We start from the raw sequence: 18,498 nt of genomic DNA on the forward strand, positions 1-18,498 counted from the left end.
TGTGTTTTGTAATTTTTTAGAATAACAAGTCAGTTAAAATGTCTCCCTTAGTTTGTAACTCTATCGGCAATTTTGTTTATTTGTATTTGTAAGGTTTAATTTGTGAGTGATCAAACACCAAGTCATACAATAACAAAAGTAATATGAGCTATATATAAAGTAAGACTTAATTAGGGTTGTAACTGGATAACAACCATTTGGAGGGAAATATAAGGAACAAATTTGAATTTAAATGTTGCAGTTAGAGTTCCTTTGATAACTGATTGCGACTGCTCACTTAATGGGAGGAAGCAGTTGCAAGGTATATATAGAAATGCTTGGTCCCTTTTCTCGGTGGTCTGTCCTTGTTCCATATAGTTTGATTTGTCCCATTGAAAACCAGATAACTCTAACGTGATTACAAGAGAAGAGAAGACTAACCATTGCCCTAAGAACTGATTCATCCACTGCAGAACATGGCTGCAAATTCAGGTTAGTGCTTCTGCCACTCAAGCAATGATATAACTGAGTTCTGCTGCGCAAGCGGAGGATTCTATAACTGTGCTATGCCGCTCAAGCGGTAATATAACTGTGTTCTGCCGCTCAAGCGGAATGCGAACCTTTTTAGTAAATTATTAGGGTTTGTGCATGTTCATTTAATGCCCATGCATAGCCTAAATTTGTTGGTAAGGTTTGATGGTTTCGATCTCTAAAAGGACCTACATGTGGTATCAGAGCCGATCCATTCAAACCTAAATTTGTTATATATATATATATATGTATGTATGTATGTATGTTTCTTTAAATATATGATGATGATGAATTTTCCGCTGCTATTCAAGTCTGCACTAATGTGCATTGCAGAGATTGATACACCAGTATTACAAAATGTATGTGTTGAATTTTGAGTACTGATATCATGTAATACACTTAATTCTTACACCAAAGTGTTCGAACAAGTATAAAGGTTACATGCATTCATAAAGGATACTTCAAATAGCAATTCATAATATTAACAAGTTAAGAAATTTCCAAAGAAATTTGTTTACTGGGATTGTTATGAATTGATGTATAGTGAGTGATGAATTCAAGTACTTATGTGATCCTTCTTGCCCAAAGGTGTAGTGTTACATAAGATTATGTCCTTTATACTTGGCTATGCAATGAAGTTGAAATTCATATATTTTATGGATAGTTTCTTGCCCAAAGGTGTAACTGGTTTCATAGTTTAAGTGTGACAAGACGATTAAGACTAGTTCTTCTTTACAACACTTATGAATTTTCAAACCAATTGTCTCATGATTCAGGGTTTAATATGCTTAACCTTGTTAACATTGAAAAGTTGAACGGTAACAACTTCAACACTTGGAAGCAACAGATTGAAATGAATTTGGGAATGCTCGAGTTCAACATTGCTTTCAAGACTCCTCAACCAACAGCATTAGTTGCTGGAAGCACTGCTCAAGAAAGGGAACACTTTGCCAAATGGGAAAAAGCCAATCAGATGTCTCTTCTCATTATGCAGAATGCAATGGAAGCACACATCAAAGGTGGCATATCCAGTTGTGACTTAGCCAAGGATTATGTGGCTAGGATTGAGGAGAAGTTTAAAAGGTCTGACAAGGCTGAAGTGGGTGCATCACTTTCTGCGTTCATCAACAGCAAGCATTATGGGTTAAGTAGTGTACGTGAGCATTATTGAAGATGGTGAATATTTCTAACAAACTGAATGCAATGGAGATTGGTATCACTAATCAATTTCTGGTGCATATGGCCTTGTATTCTTTGTCTGGAGAGTATGACCAGATCAAGGTCAACTATAACACTCGGAAGGAGACATGGAGCATCAACGAACTCATTGCCATCTGTTGTCAAGAGGAAGAGATGTTAAAGAAGTCAAAAGCAGATAGTTTGGAACTGGCTAATCTTGTCAACACTAGCAAAGGCAAAGGGAAAATAATTGTGGGGAACAAAAATGATAATTATAAAGGCAACAAACCCTCTGGATCTCGAACCACTCCAAATGCTGCAATAGGTCCTAAGAAACAAGTCAAAGGTTCTGGTGTGTCTCTCAAAACTCGTGGAGCCTCTACCTCACTTGGTTTACAAGTTCAAAAACCTCATTTTAAAAAGTGTTATCACTGTCAATCCACTGAACATTTAAGGAAGAACTATCTAGCCTTTAAGGCATGGCTAATCAGGAAATGTATGACTGTCTTTGATGTTTTTGTAACTGTGGAATCAAATATGGTTTTTGTACCTCAAAACTCTTAGTGGTTTGACACTGGATGTTCCATCCATATAACAAATTCTTTGCAGGGATTTCAAAGCTGGAATGAGACAAGTAGAGAGTCCTATAATGTTTATGTTGGGAATGGAAATAAAGTGTTGGTTGAAGTAGTTGGTACTGTCATGTTGAAACTGTCATCTAGTTATGTTTTAACTTTGAACAATGTACTTTATGTACCTTCACTTAGAAGGAATTTATTTTCTGTAACTCAGTTTGTTAAAAATGGTTTCTCTTATATTGGAGATGCCAATCAAATAAAGTTTTATCTTAAGAACCAATTTGACAGTGTTATTGGCTATGCTTTTCCAAATGGTGACCTTTGGCAAATTGAATGTTCATATTATCATGATTGTTTCAATATAGTGCATTCTGTACCAAAGAGAATGCTCACTAATGATACATCTTCCATGCTTTGGCATCGAAGATTGGGGCATATCTCCAAGGATAGAATGTTGAGACTTAAAAAGGATGGTATGTTGTCAAATGTCAACCTTGATGACTTATGGGATTGCATAGATTGCTTTAAGGGCAAGACCACTAATTTAACCAACAAGAATAAAGCTAAAAGAAGCAATGATCTCTTAGAGATCATTCACACAGATGTGTGTGGTCCATTTCCAACAAAAACAATATGTGGACACTCTTACTTCCTTCTCTTTATAGAAGATTTTTCAAGATATACTTACTTGTATTTGATTTCTGAAAAATCTCAAACTTTAAATTGTTTTAAAATCTTCAAAGTTGAGGTTGAAAAACAATTGAATAAGCAAATCAAAATAGTGAGATCTGATCGTGGAGGTGAATTCTTTGGAAGGTACACAAAACAAGGGCAACTCAAGGGACCATTTGCTTTGTATCTGCAGCAATAGGGGATAGTGGCTCAATATACTACACCAGATACACCATCACAGAATGGAGTAGCTGAGAGAAGAAATAGAACTCTTAAATACATGGTGAGGAGCATGTTTTCATATGCACATCTTCCAGAATTTCTATGGGGTGAAGCCATTAAGATAGCCAATTATATACTCAATAGAGTGCCAACCAAAGCTGTCAATATTACACCTTTTGAAGCTTGGACAGGGATGAAACCTAGTTTTTCACATTTCCATACATGGGGATGCAAGTGTGAAGCTAGGCTTTACAATCCAAATGAAAGAAAATTGGATATGAAAACAACAACTTGTTATTTTGTTGGTTATGCAGAAAAATCTAAGGGATATCGATTTTATTGCCCATAGTCTCACACTAGACTTGCAGAGACTCACAATGCAAAGTTCATTGAAGATGACAATTGTGATAAGGTTAGCTCCAATTATTCGATTGACTTTGAAGAAAGAAATGAATCTGCATGTATTAATCAACCTTCAGATAATCGTAATTCAACTTTGACATTGCCAGTTCCTATGTTAACCCCATCTGTTGACACTTTGACTACTCACAATCCTTCTCCTTCACCTGTCATATCAGTGAGTACTATTCAGCCCTTTGCACCCTTGTTACAAGCATCTCTTGATACTCATGATATTAATAATGCAGGACCTAGTACTAGTACTACATTGGTTTCATTGCAGCCTTCTCAATCGGCAACTAGTGCTCAGATCTTGCAACCCACAAGAAAGTCTTCTCGACAAAGAAAGTCAGCAATATCAGATGATTACATGGTGTATTTGCAGGAAATTGAATATGATATTGGTGAATCAGATGATCCTCTCACTTCTAAGGAGGCAATGGCAAGTCCTCATGCTTCACTTTGGCATCCAGCAATGGTTGATGAATTGAATTGTTTGTCTAGTAATAATGCATGGAATTTAGTGGAATCAACACTAGAGATTAAGGCTATAGGCTGCAAATGGGTGTTTAAAACCAAAAGGAATTCACAAGGCAATGTAGAGAGACATAAGGCAAGGCTTGTGGCTAAAGGTTTTACTCAAAAGGAAGGTGTGGATTTAACTGAAACATTTTCCCCAGTTTCTACCAAAGATTGATTTCGTGTGATTATGGCATTGACTGCACAATTTAACTTAGAACTTCATCAAATGGATGTTAAAACAGTTTTTTTAAATGGTGGATTGGATGAGAACATTTACATGAAACTGCCACTTGGATTCGTTGAAAGGGGGAAAGAGAATTGGGTCTGCAAGCTCAACAAGTCTATTTATGGACTTAAACAGGCTTCAAGACAATGGTATGAGAAATTTGACCAAGTTGTGACAGGTTTTGGTTTCACTAAGAACAAGATAGATAATTGCATTTATTTGAAAATGGTAAAGTCTCAATTCATTTTCATGGTTCTTTATGTGGATGACATCTTGCTTGCTAATTCAAACACTAAATTGCTTACTGAAACCAAGAACATGTTGTCAATTCATTTTGATATGAAGGATTTGGGAGAGGCTCATTATGTCTTAGGGTTTGAAATCTGTCGAAATAGGCAGCAAAGGATTTTGGGGCTGGCATAAAAGAATTATATCAGTAAAGTATTGAAGAGATTTAATATGGAGAATTGTAGTAATGGAGATGTACCAATTGGTAAGGGAGACAAACTCTCTACCAAGCAATCTCCCATAACTGAATTTGAGATTCAACAGATGAAGGACAAACCTTATGCTTCCTTGGTTGGCAGTGTGATGTATGCTCAAGTTTGTACCGGACCAGATCTTGCATTTGCATTAAGTGTTTTGGGAAGGTTTCAATCAAATCCAGGGCTTTCTCATTGGAATGCTGGAAAGAAAGTACTCAAGTACTTAAAGAAGACACAATCTTATGTACTGTGTTACCACTATGTTGAAGATCTAGAATTAACATATTACACTGATGCTGATCTTGGAGGATGTGTTGATGTAGAATGTCAACTAGTGGTTATGTTTTTATGTTAGCTGGAGGTGCAGTTTCATGGAGAAGTAAGAAACAACAAACGAGGGCTGTTTTAACAATGGAGTCTGAGTACATTGGGTGCTTTGAGACAATGAGACAAGCAAACTGGTTGAAGAATTTGATTTATCATTTGAAAGTGGTTAGAAGTATTGAAAGGCCAGTGAAGATTTTCTGTGATAATACATCTGCAGTGTTCTTTGCCAAGAACAATAAGACGTCTGAAGCATCGAGGTTGATGGATATTAAGTATCTAAAGGTGTAGGATAAAGTGAAGGAAGGTATTATAGACATCCAGCATATCAGCACTCATGATATGATAGCTGATCCTCTAACAAAAGCCATACATGTTACAAGTTTCAATAAGCATGTTACAAGTATGGGTTTACAAAACTCATTTGATTGAGTTTGAATGTGGGAGTGAGACAATTGTGATTGATGTCTTACTATTTGTGATGTATTATGAATGTACTCGATTAACTTAATGATTTAATGAATTGGTACAACATCAAACTGTGTTAAGTGCATGTGTTAATTCTTGCAAGTTTCACATGTATGAGATATTCATTTAATATCTCAGGACCAAAGAAATGTGGGAGCACGATTAGTATACTATAATGATCCCAACTAAAGTTTCCTCATTCACAATGCTTATATTTGATATGATCAGTTGTGATTTCAGAAGAACTTATGCAAACTTTGATATCAGCTTCTCTAAAGTTCGACTGATGTATTGAATGAGAAGTAGTGGTAAGTCATTTTGTTTAATAGCTCAGTCATCACATATTGCTTGTTTACAGTAATGTTAGAGTGTTTAATCTTGCTCATGTGGAAGAATGTAAGGTTTAATTTGTGAGTAAGATCAAACACAAGGTCATGCAATAACACAAGTAATATGAGCTATATATAAAGTAAGACTTAATTAGGGTTGTAACCGGATAACAACCATTTGGAGGGAAATATAAGGAACAAATTTGAATTTAAATGTTGCAGTTAGAGTTCCTTTGATAACTGATTGCAACTGCTCACTTAATGGGATGAAGCAGTTGCAAGGCATATATAGAAATGCTTGGTCCCTCTTCTTGGTGGTCTGTCCTTGTTCCATATAGTTTGGTTTGTCCCATTGAAAACCAAAGAACTCTAACTTGATTATAAGAGAAGAGAAGACTAACCATTGCCCTAAGAACTGATTCATCCACTGCAGAACATGGCTGCAAATTCAGGTTAGTGCTTCTGCCGCTCAAGCGGAGGATTCTATAATTGTGCTATGCCGCTCAAGCGGTAATATAACTGTGTTCTGCCGCTCCAGCGGAATGCAAACCTTTTCAGTAAATTATTAGGGTTTGTGTACGTTCATTTAATGCCCATGCATAGCATAAATTTGTTAGTAAGGTTTGATGGTTTCGATCTCTAAAGGGACCTATAGTATTTTCATTGGTTCCATCTCGATAGAGATGTACTTAAAAAGTGGCCATAAACTTGTGATAGTGGTCATAAACTAATGTGGTTCATATTTAGTTGCTTTTATTTTGTTCCTATTTGGTACATAGACATTTAGGTTTAATTATCTAGGCCACACATTACCTCTATCATTGAGTTTGAGTCCGACAACTTCCCAAATGCAAAGTGGGTCATGGCTCTTTATGCTGCCCATTGTGGTGAGGACCATACTTCCTCCCTTACATCCACACCCCAAGATAATTACTTTCCGACCAGTAGGCTGGTGCGCAGTCATGAAATAGGAGAAAAAAAACAAAGGAGACTATTTTTTATCTAATAAAATTGGATCATTGATCACTCATATTTCTGTATGCAGACTTTTTCCACCATTATTTCTAGTACTGATATGGATATGGTGAGATGATTTAGTTTGGGTTGAGACATGAATGTAAGGAAGATGCATACACCATAATCCAAGGATCACAGTCATGCTACTAAGCCACGAAACTCATGAACAAAATCTGATGTACTAAGATAAGGACAAGAGTCTTACCTGCAGCACCTAATGAAGATGATCAAGCCATGACAGACTATCAAACAGTTAACCTTCTCCTCTTTTTTCATTTATTTATTTTGTAACACGTTAACCTTCTCCTCTTTGCAATAAAACAAGCACTCACAAACAATAGGTCTTTGAAACAGAATGAGCAGGGGAATTGCAAGAGCAGTGATCAACGTTTATATACTAAATGTTCTCCTAACTGGTCTCCTATTAGAATCAGCTTAGGACAAACAATTCAATCTTATTAAACACGTGAATAAATATAGTACTAATACATTCTTAAGTCCTCAAAACTTGGACTGCTATTAGAACTAGTACTCCTCAAAACTTGGACTACTATTAGAACATAGCTGGACAAGGCTTGGAAATGGTATTTGTATACATACTCTCAATCATGTCGCTCACCTGTATTATAACACATGATATATCAAGTGACAAGTATTCTGGTTACATATAAAAATTTGTCATGGGGTGTTAACAGTATAGAGACACATTACTTATTCTAAAGTAGGGGGGAGGGCAGGCGCTGTTCATGTTTCTTTTGATTTTGCTTTATTTACAACAAAGCCATGCAACAATACCAGCCGAATGGGAGGGTAATTCTCAAAATTTCAGAGGGTAATTTTGTCCATATGGCTTATCAGGAAGCCACTCGATTTCATGCTATTTACAACAAAGCCGTCAGGTTTGTGATGATATTGGGGCTGGGTTGGAAGGGCAATTTTGTCCTTTGCGTTTGAGACGGATTGGGGTGGGTTTAGGTTTGCTGTCATTCAGTGAGGGTTTCAGGGATGGGAGCCATGCCTTCGATAGAGAGAGAGAGGGCAGAAAGCATGGTTTCGACTGAGTGGGAGAGAGATTTAGGGATTTTGTCCACTTTTTGAGAAAACGGGATTGGTAAGGAGAGAATGGCTGAGGGAGGTATGGGAGAGAGTGGGTTTCACGTTATTCACAAAATTCATTTCCGTTCAGATTGTAATTTTGGTTTTACGACAGAGAGCTTCGACTTGCAGAGAGGGAGAGAGAGCCTGCGGCTTGCAGAATCTCGATGATGGAAGAAGAAGAAGCTCAGAAGTCTGATACGCCAAGTCGGAGGAACCCTAAAAGCCAGAGAAGAAGAAGAAGCTCAGAAATCGAAGCATTCGGAAGATGAGGCGGATGCGATCGCCGTTGTGCAGCTCAGACCATCACGATTCACCATTGTCACCCCATCACCGCCGTCGAAAACACTACCATACCATCATTCTGCAAAAGATTTGGTAATTTCTGAATTAGGGTTTTTTTTTTTTTATGTGAATTTCTGGTTTAGGGATTTAGGGTTTTTTTTTTATTATTATTTTTATGTGAATTTCTGGTTTAGGGATTTAGGGTTTTTTTTTAGAATCAGATACCTCATTGACCATGGGATTCCATTTCAGTCTATGTTTTTTTTTATTGGTTTGTTATGTTTTAACTTTGATTGGCCAAAACAATGTTGAACGATATTTCAGTCTTCTTTGATGGAGTTCTCGATTCAAGAGCATATATATTTTTTTTTCAATTTCTACTATTTGGTTTATGTTGAGTTTACGTCTGAGTTGTGGTGGTGTTTATGTGTTTCTAAATTTCTTCCAATAGCTTACTTTTAGTTGGTTTTGATTGTATATTTCTCTTCAGAACAATTCTTCGAGTTGCATTCTTACCGGCTATACAAAAGGGAAGTTATTGAGAAAATTTGGATTAGAGTTGCATTCTTACCAGCTATACAAAAACGAAAGTTATTGAGAAAATTTGGAGACAAGAGCCTCCTAAATTATTAGTACAATATCTACTATTGCAAAGCAAGCTGACATATTTGAGCTTTCTGTTTTTTCCTACCATAGGTTGCATAATGAAAGGGACTGACTGCCTTTGAATATTGCTAATATTTATGGTTTCAATGTTGTGGTGTAAACAGAAAAATTATTTTATTTTCCTCTACCAAATACTATGATGAATTATATGTAAAAATTGTCTTAATTGTACCAATATATGCTATTTTAAAATGGAAAATATTCTATGTAAAGGTTGTTTTAAACATTTGTAGTGTTGACAACCTATGCATATGATTAGCGTCACTTTGACCATATTCGTGAGGCAGTTTCTCAACTAGACCTGTATCTTGAAGTAAATTTGGCTTCTTTATCCCATATCTCCTTCTTTGCTTTTTCAACGCTTGATTCGATTGCACATGATTTTAATTCTAACACTGGAAGGCCGAGGTGCTGCATTCACTGTAACAGTAATTCTAACATAGGGGAAATGGGACTGATTTCTGTTTTTCTTTACTTCTTGCCGCAAGGGAGAAATGGGATTTACATGAGGCTGGGTTTTCAAAGTTGTCTGCTTTGGCTGGTCCCATTCTCCCTTCCCTAGATGTTCTTCTGTCAGCTTTGCTGGGTTTATATTATCTCCCACTTTTACCATTTTAATTAGTGGTAGAATGTCACAGTCAAATGGGTACGCATATTCATTAGCTAAATTATGAGTGAATGACAGTTGATATACATTAATTAGATATGTATTATTTATATGAAATATAAACATAATATCACATGGTGGTGCGACAATCATACTGAAATTTTTTTGTATTTTACATGCTAAAAACAACGAACTCTAATTTTGGAGAGATTTTTTTTTCAATGTGTCTGTGTTCTAGGAAAAGGTATTTTTCCATCTTATATGTGAAGAATCAGCTTAAGTTCGAAGTAAGCATCTTTAATGGTTCTGTTTGACAGTCTGAGTTTGCCTACTAACTGTTTGTAGGCATTGACTTTTTTGTCTAGCAGATGCAGACATCCTTAGCTTGAGCCTGCATTGCTTTATGACTTACGATTAAAGAATAATTTTAACTATTTTCATATGATGTAATTTCTGTTCTTTTAGTTTGTTAGGAGCAAGGTCGGTCGTCGAAACATCATTTGTGAGAGTTTGTGCGTCACCTAACATGAAACAAAGAAAGTCTTCACACCAAATGGATGAGGATCAGTAAACCATTCAGAACCTAAAACTTATTTCCTTGGTAATCTCCATTACTTTTTAAATTAGTATTGTTATTATTATTATAATTTTTGCCCACAAAGAGAGCTTGCTACTAAGAAAATGAGAAGTTTATGAAATCACAACAGGGTATAAAAGTGATAATGGTGGTTGGGGTGTTAAAAATTGCATATACCTTTCTGTTTTGATTGAAATGGTTCTTCAACCATTTCAAGAAATTGTGCTATACATGCATAGGTACTCATTTCTCTACACTTTTCGAAGATCTTATATATCTTTTCCTATATTTATGCTTATATCTAATATAAATATAGGTTACAATTCCTTATCTCACTGTTGGATTTGCCATTCAATTCCTTATTTGACCGTTGTATTTTCCATAGAGTTTGGGTGTGCAATTACAGGGGGAGAGAGAGAGAGAGGGTGGGTGCAGTCATTTTCTCTTTCTATATCCTTCATTTCCCAATTTGCGTCTCTGGTTGTTGGCATTCATCTTCCTCCTCAAGGTAAGGACTTTTCAATCAATTTTTGAATATTTAATTTGGGTTTTATTGTTTGAGTTCGAACATTCACGGATCTATGAGCAATAGTTTCAGATCCAATAGTTTTGTTTTCAAATTTTCCTAGCTATGTAGTTCTCCATTTTTTTTGCTTCTGAATCTAAAAAAGGGATTTAAAACTTTCTTTTAATTGCTGTAGACATAACCCAGAATTTATTTTTTCATTTGGTGAATTGGGTTTGGTTGTTGTACATTTTTCTCTCAGCATCTACACAATGTTGTTCTACCATGCCTGGGTTTCGAAGTTCCAAATCCAATTTAACGCGTCATCAACTCCACCTAAAGGTTCCTGCATCTCTTTCTCTCCCCAAATTCTTGGCCACATAATTTTATAAGCTTCAGCGAAATGATGCTAGAAGTGCTTAAGCTTATCTATCTGTTTATTTATTTTAACTTTTGTTTTAGTTGTTTTTAGAATGAGTACAACTCAATTGCTTGCCTGATTATTTGGTAAAAGTGCTTTTCTGTGAATAATCATTAGTTAAATATGCTTTTGCGTTTGAAGATTGACATTCATGTTGCAAGAATTAAGTTCTGCTAGATTATTCTGTAGTCCAACTGCAAATGTGTTGATGAAGAGCTGGACCATGTATATACCTGCTTTTAACAACACTGATTGTTAGGGTTTTCTGGTTTGTTAATTTGGTATTTCCTAAATCTTCACTGTTAGGTTGAGGAGAAAATTGCAAGTTTTTTAGGTGTCAATTGTATAGATTTTTTGTAAATTTTAATCTTCATTCTGAAATTTGTGTAATTGTTTGGTTCAAATCTTTATATGGATTGCTATGTGTAATTGGTTGGCTCAAAATTTTCATATTCCTTTGTATGGATTAATTTGTAATTGGTTGGCTCAAATCTTTGTTTGATCTAACTATTCCAATTTGGCTAATTTGGTTTTGTTTAGGTTTGATTATATTGGGGTTGAATTCTAAAGTGAGGGTGCAGGACGTGTGCGTAGGGTGTAGGGGTTTCAGGGGCGGTAGGGGGTGGGGTGCGCCCATGAATTGCAGAGCTGCTCAGCTCTTCGTCTGTAAGATGAGTTTCATCCCTGCCTCATGTCTTTTTTTGTTCTGATTCTGAGAGCATGTTTCGGATGGATTGTGGTTTAAATTTTTGCTTTGTTCTGCCTCTAGACAGCCGCCACCACCACCACTTTGTCCAAATCTGACGGCTCGCGCTGTAGCATCTGCGTGAATCTCCCCGAAAAACTGGACTCCACAATGTTTTCCAAATAAACTCCAAACTTCGAAGGGTGCGGCTGAAAAGTTAGAATCTGAGGCAATCAAATCCAATCCAGGGAAGAGATTGGATAGCTTCTGAGGTGTGGCTATGATCTGCGCCAACAATTCCGAATGGAGATGATACTGAAGAAGATTGTAAATCAAGCCTAATCACTAAATACATTAGCGAGTTTAGTGCCTGGTCTGAGCTCACCCTATATATAAGAAAACATATTCAAATAATGATAAGAATATGGTTATTCACAAATGATTAGGATTGTGTGAATGTTAATTTAAAATGAAGGTTCTGTGTTAGAATTAAAAGAGCTATGCACGGTCGATTTTCATAGGTGTTAATGAAATTTTTATACCAGTTTTATTTTATGGGAATTAAGTATGGGTGGTTTTTGTGTTTTTGAAATTTGAAAGGGGAAATAAATTACAAGAAGAACAGGAAGACTGAGCGCCAATCATGCGCTTCTCTTCCTGCCTCATCCAAATCCAGACATGGTAATTACTCGATTACTCGATTTCTCATTTCTCCTTTATCTCCTTTTGTTTTGTTTTTTTTGTTTTTTTGTTTTTTTTGGCTTTTGAGAAAGTGTTTGAGAAAATTAGGACATTTCAGATTATGGTATTCATTTTAAATTTTCTTAAAATTTATCGATTATCAGATGGCATAGTTTGTGATATACCGTAATATGATTTGAGTGCTCAAAATTAGTATTGCAAATTTTAAGTGGTGGAACAGACCCTTTTGGGATTAGCATCTAATATCTTTGTTAACACAATTTCTTATAGAAAATTATATTATCAAAATCTGTAATATCTCCATTTTATCGTTGTTCTTAACTGTCCCATAGTTCGGTAGATATTGGAGTTTGTAATATTATTTGAGATTTGGTGTTCTAATTTTGTACTGATTGGTTTTCTTCGTTTTTGTGATGTTTTAACAGCCTGTCAGACTGGAAATCAAGGTAATTTGGATTATATTTGCTTTTTCTGTATTGTATTTGGTTTCTTAAACTGAGAGTTATTATAATCTAAATAGAGCTGACTTGAATGGATTCCTTTTTGTTGATAAATGTAATTTGCTTTTGTAGGTCAAGGTTTTTCAGCAAGAAAATTAAGCTGTAAATTCATTTGCGGTACAAATGCTTCCACTTATTTAGAGTGCTGAATTCACCCTTGGTTTTAAGTACTCTTTTGCTTATTCTCAATGTAGTCAAATTTTTCAAGACGATTTGAGTGGGGAAAAAGAATGTCAAAACATGTCCTATATATAAACGTTTCTTTTGGGTTCTGAAGATACACTATGAAGTGTGTGCATATTTAAATTTTCAGTTTCCTCGAGTGTATTCAATCTCCCATTTCATTATAGAGACCTCACGTAGTACTTAATTTAAGATGCATGCTTCAGTACAATCAAATGGAAAAAAAAAAACCATTGCAATGTTGGTATTTCATATATCTTATTTATAACTACGTTTTCTATTGCAAATTATCTCTACAACAATTTATATGCGCGATGTCCATGTGGCTATTATGCATGAATCACTCTGGATCGTCCGTTCCCTTATGCATGTCGGATGAATGGCTGGATTTGGAAAGCTAAGTTCCATTTTTTATTCCATTCTTTACTATTAGCATAGATTGTTATCATTTCAGCCTTTTTGCTGTGAATTATTTTCGGATTTTGTTGCACTGTTAGGTCAGGTTTTGGGGATGCATCTCTCTGTTCTGTGTATTGTTCTTTGTTTCAAAGTCAGTTTTTTTTTTTTTTTGGGGGGGGGGGGGGTTTCAGTTCGTTGCTCTATGACTCTGTATTTAGATTTTTCATTCGTGTATGATTAAATGGGTATTGGTGGTTCAAAATATTGCTTATTTTCCTGGAATTTTTTGTTTTCAGTTGTAAGGGTAAAGAGAACACTGAAATCTCAGGTTAAATGGGTATTTTTCTACTTAAGCTTCTTGCTCATTTTTTTTGGGATTTTTGGTTTTCAGTTGCAAGGGTAAAGAGAATACTAAAATCTTAGAAATCGGTATTGGCATTTGTATTAATGCATTTGCATTTTTGTTGGTTTGCAGGATAGGTGCATTGAGACCTAAAAATATGTGCGTGAACTTCATAAATTTTTCTGAGGCTCCAAACCTTGAAGGGTAAGTGTTTTTTAGCTAAGTTCAATTTTTAATTCAATTCTCTACTGTTAGCGTAGATTGTCATCATTTCTTCCCTTTTGCTGTGAATTATTTCCAGAATTTGTTGTGCTGCTAGGTCGGGTTTTAGGGGTTCCTTTTTGTTGTCTACATGAAAAATGATTGATTTACATTCAGCATCATGATTTTCCTTGATGTTAAGAGAAACCCATGCATACATAGCCAACTGCACTGAAGCATGAATTGAAAAAAAATAATGTACATGATTGTTATTCCACTGCTTAATTTGTTCCAAGTCACCACAAATTTCTCTACATTTGGAAATTTTTATACTTTTGTTGAATTGTTATTTTAGTTGTGAATTAAGAGAAAAAAGTTGAATTTGTTTTGGATGTGGAATTGTTGTATTTACTATTTTGCTGAGAAAATTTGGAGGAGGAGGAAAAAGAAGCAACATTTGTAAATTGGGTTTCGGATTTCGATTAATTAGGATAACAAAGATAAGATTTTTGTGATGAATGATAGTGCTTTACAATGTTGTTTACTTCTATGATTTGAATGCAAATTTATGTGTGACTTAAGTGCAACGGGTTCCTGTAATCTGAGATGTGGACTGACACTGTTGCAGGTTTCATGCGCTTGATAAACAAGGCTTGCTTAAGGCAAAAGCACAAAAGGTATTGAATGTGTTGTGAATATATTACATCTGTGAGTTACAGTAAAATATAGCATTCAGTTGAAATATATTACATTTGTGTAGTTAGTTTGGACGGTTTTTAGATTCTTAAATAGTGCTGCTTAATATTGTTTGTGTGGTTATTTTTACGGCTGGGGGAGCAGAGATACTGTAGCAAATGAGCTTAGAGTTGTGGAAAAAAAAAAACTTTCAAAAAAACTCTCTCAAATGACTAACCACAATCTATTTATAGCACAATAAATACATGCCTTTGTCTCTGTTAAACATTTTTATCGGTTTCAGGTAATTAAATCCATGTAGAAAGCAAATTTATAGGAAGCATCTCCATTGACTAGATTGAAATAAAATCATTTGCACCTCCCTCAATCAAATGATGCTTATAAAAGACCATGTTTAGGAAAGAAATGAGCCAAATTTATATCCATATACAATGGGAGACCAAAACTTAGAAGCAACTGGTTTTTATTTTATCTAATTATAGAAGGCAGATAGTAATTCTTCATTTTTTAAAATAATATTAAGATAGTAGGACTTACAAGATCGCATCCTATGTTTATGTGTTCTATGATGAAATTTTACTTTTGTCCACGACTACATCATTTTAGGATCATCTTAGATTATTATATGGTTAACTGGTAAGTTTCTAATACTATTACATACTTTGTCTCATGGAACCACAATGCATTTTAGGTTCAGGGTGGAGTTATGACAAAATAAAGCACTACTACAAACATCTAAGGGGAAATATAAAATATCATAGGAAAAATTGTTAGCAGTTTTTTAAAACAAACTTGAACCTGCAGTGCTGTACTACACTGAAACCAAAACAAATCTGCAGAAGTGTCTCACATTCTGCATTGGTAATGGGGTTTAGTTTGAATATCTCTTTCTTGAGTTGCTTTGCACAAGCCTCACAGTGCATGTTAACCTCGAGTTCTGCAGTTAACACTCTATTAACCTGAAGCAAAAATAAACCACCTTTATAAGTCCACTGTTTTAACAAATGTAATTTTCTTTTCCGGTGCTTTCCGTTTCAAACAATGCGACTTTATGAGTTTTTTATTTATTGCTCAGTTTGATCGCCTTATATTATTCATTTGGTTTCTGCTTTGTTTCTTTTTTTTTTCTTCTCTCTGTGATCCTCTGATTATCCAGATGTTGGATGGTTTTTTTTTTTCTTTCAATTATGTCTTTGTGATTCTGTTTTTTAAACAGGTTTTAAAATATCCTGGTCATTCCATTTAATTAAAGTTTTAAGATATCCTCATTCCTTTAACACATAAAAATTAAGCATTTTCATACCTAAAGTTTTAAATTATCATCGTTCTGTTCAAATGCACCATTTCCTTTTTGTTTCCCTTCTCTCATCTTGCAAGCACTCATGGTGTTCATTTCCTTTGAATTTTGGTTAAAGCAGGTTTTCAAATTTGTGATGATCGTTTTCATATTTCTATAAATTTTGACAGAAAAAACCATGTGAAAAAACACATTAGTCTCTAAGTATAAATCACATTAGTCTAATTATGGCTACAATAAAAAACCGTGTGATCAACTATGGCTTGCTTACACTGCAATTTCAATTTGGGAATTGAATTTATTTACAAAATTACGATCCTTTTTAAAATTTAGAAAAGAATGTTAAAAGACCAATTTTCTTTACAAGAACTTTAATAAAAAGTAGACCATGAGTGAAAACCGACCAACAACGATTATGGTGATTCGGTAATTTAAACATAAACCAGCTTTGAGAGTCATACTCACCCATTGTTGGTTTTCCTTGCGAGCATATTTCCTACCCAAGGTTTCCCAAGCTGTGTTCTCAAACCACTACATCGACATATCTTTTTAAATCTTTGATTGATTGATCAATTTTACCGTATAGATGATGTAAGAATTGGTCGCCAAGGGTTTGAGAGAAGGGTGGTTTCACCGGAATTGAAGCTCTGGCTCTCGGTTGTGAGTTCCATAAATATTTGATTGTGCAAATATATAATGATTTGTATTTTATGTCTATGATCAAAATGTGATCATAATCAATATTTATATATAGATAAATAACTAAAAGTTTTAGTTCTAGAGATGGAATAGGTATGAGTGGTTATTGAAATCTGTTCTGTTGTGTTTTTTCTGCAGGAGAAGCAAGAAATTATAATTGAAAAGGCCATGCGTAATAAGCGGAAATGTATCACTGCTGGGAAAGGACTGCAGCTTTTTGGTGAGCTATCTGTTGTATTATATCCTTTGTCTTTCTATTTGGAAACTCTTATTTAAATCCTACCATAATAGGTAACTACAATTTACTTTTGGATTTGATTCTTCACTGATGGGATGTTGTGAGGGTGTGATTTGGGGGAGATAGGGGAGGGGGTTGGGTGCAGAGAGGGTGAGGGCAGATGCACGATTAGGGGGACAGAAGGAGAGTTGCTTGGGTCCACCATGAAGTTTGAAAGCCCGATCCGAGATGCAATTTCCATAATCTGGTTCGCCTGAAATCCGACAACGTCCTCATCTCCTTTCGCGACCTGTAAGTGTTACTCCACTTTGGTTCTTATTTAAGGTCCTGTAAGGCTTCGCCTCACGCCTCACTCTTAGGTTGGGCTATCCCTCGAACGCCTCACCCACGCCTCACGCTTTTAATACATTGGTGTGCAGCAAGCAAAATCCTTTCATTCATATCAGCTTCTTGGGCCTCTTTTACCTTCACAGCAGCTTACCTACCTGGGTCAGTAATCTTAAATTGATTTCTTGATTTCTGTTGTTGAATGTTTATCTTAAATTGATTCTTTCTAACTTATTTCCGTCTGCAGCTTTTCTTTTGGCTCCAGAATACCATATGGAGATATCATCTTTCTCTTCTCTCTCTCTCTCTCTCTCTCTCTCTCTCTCTCTCTCTCTCTCTCTCTCTCTCTCTCTCTCTCTCTCTCTCTCTCTCTCTCTTTATGAGTGCTATCTTTCTTTCTATAGTTGCGCAGCACTAGGGAGGTAATTTTTGCTCTAAGTTGGAATAGTTTCTAAGATTTGTATTGTGCAATTGTCCAGTGTTAACTACTAAATCGATTAAAAAACATTCTGTAGGGGCTGCACTACCATTCAATTACCTATGGAATTTATAACATGCAATTAGTTTCTGTTTAGTTGAGTTCAAATAATGTTGATTGCATTGTTATAAAGCTCTTTTTTATAGTTAGGTTGAAAATCTTATCGATATATTCTTTATTTAGTTGGTCCAATTTGTAACAGATGAGATTGTTTTGTTTAATGTTTCAATCAAAATTTGATCCTTTTTTTTTTGTGTGAAATTATAATGGAATTGCAAGTCAAGTATATCTTAAGATTCTTGGTTGCATACCCACCTTCCGACAACTATTAGTCTCTTGATTGGATGAATTTTTATAATTTCTTGATTCTACGGTTACAATGCTTTTATAATTTCCTAGATCTATCATTTTTGTTCGTTCACGATTATGTTGAATGTTTTTCAGGTTAAATGTGTCTTATTCATGTAGTTAAGGCTGGTGAATTCAAGTCCCGCGGCATCGCGCGGGCTTATTACTAGTGGTTTCCTAAATCAGCTTCAGTTAACAGTTTGTTAGAGAATTGTTTAAGTGTTATTGGGATATATATATACTCAACACTCCTCATAATTATTTATGTTTTCCAAGATACATACAAAGGCAGAAGCGCTCTTTCTCTTCGGTTCA

At 35.2% G+C, this 18,498-nt stretch overlaps 3 long non-coding RNA genes across 24 annotated transcripts in view; all 3 read left to right on the plus strand.

Annotated features, from left to right (window-relative positions):
• The first annotated feature begins 6,603 nt into the window (after window positions 1–6,603).
• LOC126585295 (uncharacterized) overlaps window positions 6,604–18,498 on the plus strand; it is a 49,442-nt gene continuing 37,547 nt past the window's right edge. Inside the window, exon 1 of the long non-coding RNA XR_007610424.1 lies at window positions 6,604–6,701. This is a non-coding gene — a long non-coding RNA (uncharacterized LOC126585295). The remainder of the gene's footprint in view (window positions 6,702–18,498) is intronic.
• Window positions 7,682–18,498, plus strand: LOC126585291 (uncharacterized). Of its 22 annotated transcripts, none has more exons than XR_007610412.1 (15): window positions 7,682–8,404; window positions 10,050–10,185; window positions 10,547–10,669; window positions 10,929–11,008; window positions 11,628–12,099; window positions 12,373–12,453; window positions 12,900–12,920; window positions 13,047–13,893; window positions 14,032–14,103; window positions 14,729–14,777; window positions 16,680–16,753; window positions 16,931–17,012; window positions 17,157–17,321; window positions 17,390–17,519; window positions 17,605–18,088. It is a non-coding gene; the product is annotated as an uncharacterized LOC126585291 (long non-coding RNA). The 22 variants fall into 22 exon arrangements; XR_007610410.1 differs by having other exon boundaries at window positions 7,684–8,404; window positions 17,084–17,321; window positions 17,450–17,519; XR_007610413.1 differs by having other exon boundaries at window positions 7,686–8,404; window positions 17,153–17,321; window positions 17,450–17,519.
• LOC126585297 (uncharacterized) lies at window positions 8,423–9,189 on the plus strand. Its single transcript, XR_007610426.1, has 2 exons — window positions 8,423–8,463; window positions 8,514–9,189. It is a non-coding gene; the product is annotated as an uncharacterized LOC126585297 (long non-coding RNA).

The sequence above is a fragment of the Malus sylvestris genome, chromosome 10 (genome assembly GCF_916048215.2).
Source record: "Malus sylvestris chromosome 10, drMalSylv7.2, whole genome shotgun sequence".
NCBI lineage: Eukaryota > Viridiplantae > Streptophyta > Magnoliopsida > Rosales > Rosaceae > Malus > Malus sylvestris.